The sequence below is a fragment of the Pinus tabuliformis genome, chromosome X (assembly GCF_031772625.1).
Source record: "Pinus tabuliformis cultivar Carrire ecotype Pingquan chromosome X, CPIR1, whole genome shotgun sequence".
NCBI lineage: Eukaryota > Viridiplantae > Streptophyta > Pinopsida > Pinales > Pinaceae > Pinus > Pinus tabuliformis.
Window position 1 is genome coordinate 48,480,837 of NC_142308.1, and position 4,324 is coordinate 48,485,160.

Consider the following 4,324-nt stretch of genomic DNA (forward strand, 5'->3'; position numbering starts at 1 on the left):
AACAGATTCAAATTTTAGTTTAATTGCAATTTCCAAATCCAAAAACATAAGATTCGTTTGACTAAAATTAAAAATAAATATTTGTTTTTCATTTTTTAACTTAATTAAATAAAAATAAAAATACAACCGACGCCACTTAGTTTTCAATCTAGTTTTACCATAATTTCCAGATCCAAAAAATAAGATGCTTGACTAAAAATAAAAAACAAATATTTGGTTTTCATTTTTTTAACTTAATTAAATAAAAGTAAAAATACAACACAATTTCAGGTAAATTTCAGCCCCTGAGGTATGAGAAGGTTAGGATGTATGAATGATTTAAAATTCAATTTAATTTTTGATTTATAATTTCTATATTTTTAATTTCAAAAAAATATTTATAATTTAAAGTTTGAGTTAAGAAATTATTATTATTTAGGAATTCCTATATGCATTTGAAAAAAAAAATCCAACAAATATTATTTCTTGGTTTTTTTATAGGTGTGTATTTGAAAAAAGAAATCCAAAAGCCAAACCATGATTTCTTAAAATTATCACCATGAAATTTGCGACCTCTCAATAGCATGTAATTTCAAAGTATACGGGAATGGCCAAACATGATGGTTCGGAGTGATTTTTTAAATATATTCTTAAATACATAAATAGATTTAATATCTAGTGATATTTGAAATAGAATTAAATTGATTATATTTTAGTTAAATTAGTTAAATTGGTTAAAAACCTCTTATTTAGTTCAATTTTGAAGATTCAAAATAGTATGAAACATCTTATCCACTCTAATTTTGAAAATTTAAAATGCTCAACTTTCGTTTCTAGAAAACTACCAAATAGCATTAAAAACTGTTATACATATTTTAGATACTGAAAATTCTAGGCTTTAGTTAATTACTTAAAATTTATTTGGATGAGTGTTAGATAGATTACTAAGCCATGGACAAGCTCCTTAGTTATGAAGTTCCTTATTTAGCAAGGTTGCCAACCTTAAAAATTTGGTAAAACAATTTTCAGAACATCATGCACAAAATTGGGGAGAAATTGATGAAAATGTTGATTTTGAAATTTTGATTGATAAATAAATCTAATACTTTAAAAATCTCTTATTTTGAAAATTGAAAATCCTCAACTTTGGTTTCTAGAAAACTACCAAATATCATTAAACATTGTTATACAAACTTTAGATACTGAAAATTTTATTAATTACTTAAACCAAATATCATTAAACATTGTTATACAAACTTTAGATACTGAAAATTCTATTAATTACTTAAAATTTATTTGGATGAGTGTTGGATAGATTACTAAGTTGTGGACAAGCTCCTTAGTTATGAATTTCCAGTTCTTTATTTTAGACGTCAAGTTCACAAATTTTCACGAACCCTAAAATACGGGCCGAAGCTTAAAATAAGTCAATTTCCACGCCTGGTTGCACCTCGTCACCCCTGGCCATGTTCATGCATGTTTGTCATTTCGAGAACTCTTTTAAAAAAAACCTATATTCTTCAATGTTCCATTAAAAAAATCTTTCTTCTTCTGTTTGCAATATGTGGAATCTTCCGAACCCATGAACTTGGAAACTTTTCTTAATTTTTTTCTCCGGGTTTGTCCAGCCAACCTTCTTTGACTTTACGTGTCACGTATCTATGACCAACGAAACGTCGTTTATTACATTTTCATTTCATTTCATTGGTCCTTTGGATACCTCTGCGCATTAAGCAGGAAGGCAAAGTTGTGATCTTTTGATGCATCAACGGTCCTCCCAGATCTAATAGTAAAACAGCGTTAAAGATTCATGGATTTATACGGTGCAGACTGCTGCAACTATTCAGATGTGAGATTTTCAAGGGATCTCCACATTCTGATGTTTCCATGGCTCGCTCACGGTCATCTTTCTACATACGCAGAGCTAGCCAACAGACTCGCAGACCGTGGCATCAATGTCTCCTTTCTCACAACTCCTCTCAATGTTCCCAAGATAGCGCCCCTCGTCATCGTCACAAATCGAAACTCGCCGGGCAAAGTTGAGATGGTGGAACTGCCATTGCCGGCGGTGGAAGGGTTGCCTGCCGGGATCGAGTGCACGTCCAACGCGCCGGCCCATCTATGGCCTCTCTTGGTCCGCGCAGTGCACCTCTTAGAGAAGCCCTTCGAAAGCCTACTGCGCCGCCTTGCTCCGGATGTGGTAGTCTTCGACTTGGCTCAATACTGGACTCCTCGAGCGGCAACGAAGCTCGGCATACCCACCGTCTTCTTCCTCACCTTCGGCGCAGCGTATTCGAGTTATCAGCTCTCACCGCTCAATGCCGAATATGGAGAACACATCACCGCAGACGATCTAATGATGCCTCCGCCGGGCTACCCCTCATCCACCATCTCATGGCGGCCGTTTGAAGCGCAGTTTAACCTCAACATATTTCACACAAGAAACGATAGCGATGGTTTGAGGGGTACAGATCGGCTAGTCACATGTATCGATGGTTGTCAGGCGATAGCAATAAAATTGTGCGTCGAGATTGAAGGGAAGTTCATTGACTATTTCCAGCGGATCATCGGGAAACCGGTCATTCCCGTCGGCCCGCTAATTCCGCAATCAAATTCCGGGTCTCTGGACTCAGAGTGCTTGAAATGGCTTGGAAGGAAGGCCGCTTCTTCCGTTGTGTATGCCTCCTTCGGCACCGAATGTTTTCTTTCGTGTGAAGAGATCCGAGAGGCGGCTATGGGATTGGAAGCGAGTGGGCACCCATTTATTTTAGTATTGCATTTTGCCGGCGGCTCGACTTCATTGCCCGAGGATTTTGAAAAACGGATTGGGGACAGAGGGTTGGTATTGACCGACTGGGCGCCACAGAAAGAGATTTTATCACATTCTTCGACTGGCGCTTTTCTGACGCATTGTGGTTGGAACTCTCTCATGGAGGGAATGAGCGTGGGATTGCCTTTCATCGCTCTGCCGATGCAATGGGATCAGGGGTTGAATGCCAGATTGATTGTCACTGAATTGAAAGTGGGTGTGGAGGTCGTTAGAGGGGCCGACGGCGGCGCCAGCAGGGAGGACATTTGCAGAGGTGTGATGGCAGTAATGGCGCCGGAAGAGGGGAAGGAGGTGAGGCAGAGGGCATCGCAGATGGGAGATGTGTTCAGAAAGATGATATTGAATAGGGAAAGCTGTAAAGGATCTGAAGAGCGATATGTTGATACAGCAGCTGCTCGCATTGGCCTCCGCTAAGGGCGGACATGGGTGTCATTGAATCGAATTCAGCACGTGAGATGCCCTTTTCGTCATAAGTAAATGGCAGATGATACTTTGTATTTAAAATCCCTGTGTTCAATAACTACATGGGGTGAAAATTTGTATTTGAATTCCCTGTGCTTTATAATTATGATGACTGCTATGTTGCGTTAATTCAAATTTTACTGTTCTTCTTTATACTGTGGGTCGATTTCGATTCGATTCCTTAGCATCCTTATAGGCATCCTTATTACGATTTCGATTCGTTAGCATATCCCTTAGCAAATTCCAGATTATTCTTAAATTTTACACTTGACCTAGGTTCAGTTCACCAAATTGAAATAGTTAAAATTTCCATTTTAGTTAAATTGGTTAATCTCCATTAATTATTTTAACAAATGCTGGTTACAATTATGGAACTAAACTGCTTAATTTTTGGAAACTATGCAGTAATTTCCTTAAATTAAGGAAATCAACTGCAGTTAATAAATTTATTGTTGGGAGCTACTGAAGTGGTCCATTACTCTATCTGGAGTTCTCTACCTTGATCTGTGGAACACCTAACACATAGCCATCAGAAGCTTGATGGAAGCTTGGCTATAAATTTATCTGTTTGGTCCTCAAGTTGGCATCTCAATCCCCTTCAATTTTTTACACCATCTAGCTGAGAGAGCATAGCTTGGAAGTGCCTTCAGACTTTGATTCTTTAAGTCTTTCCGCATATAGAATCGCTATTGATATTTTAACAAAATTAACCAAAACTGAGACTGAATCGCTGTTGATATTTTAACAAAATTAACCAAAACTGAGACTGAGATGCATGTTAGGAACCCCAATGACAAGATTGGCCACGATATGCTTCCATTTACAGACGATACGCTTCCATATCCATAGTGGCAACATGAACTAAAATTTTAACGTTTATGAGATTAGATAATTTATGAGATTATCAATTTTTTAGTTTTTTTTTTTTAATTTAATTTTTTATTATTCAAATTAACCGATGAGTTGATTCAACATTCTAACAATGTTCTTACAGAAAAGACAATATCAAGAAATTAATATTAATATATTATAACTATAGTAAAATCTACAACG

The 4,324-nt window shown here is 36.9% G+C and overlaps 1 pseudogene; it reads left to right on the top strand.

Annotated features, from left to right (window-relative positions):
- The first annotated feature begins 1,789 nt into the window (after positions 1-1,789).
- LOC149138260 (UDP-glycosyltransferase 79A6-like) lies at positions 1,790-3,245 on the top strand (annotated as a pseudogene).
- The last annotated feature ends 1,079 nt before the right edge of the window (positions 3,246-4,324 follow it).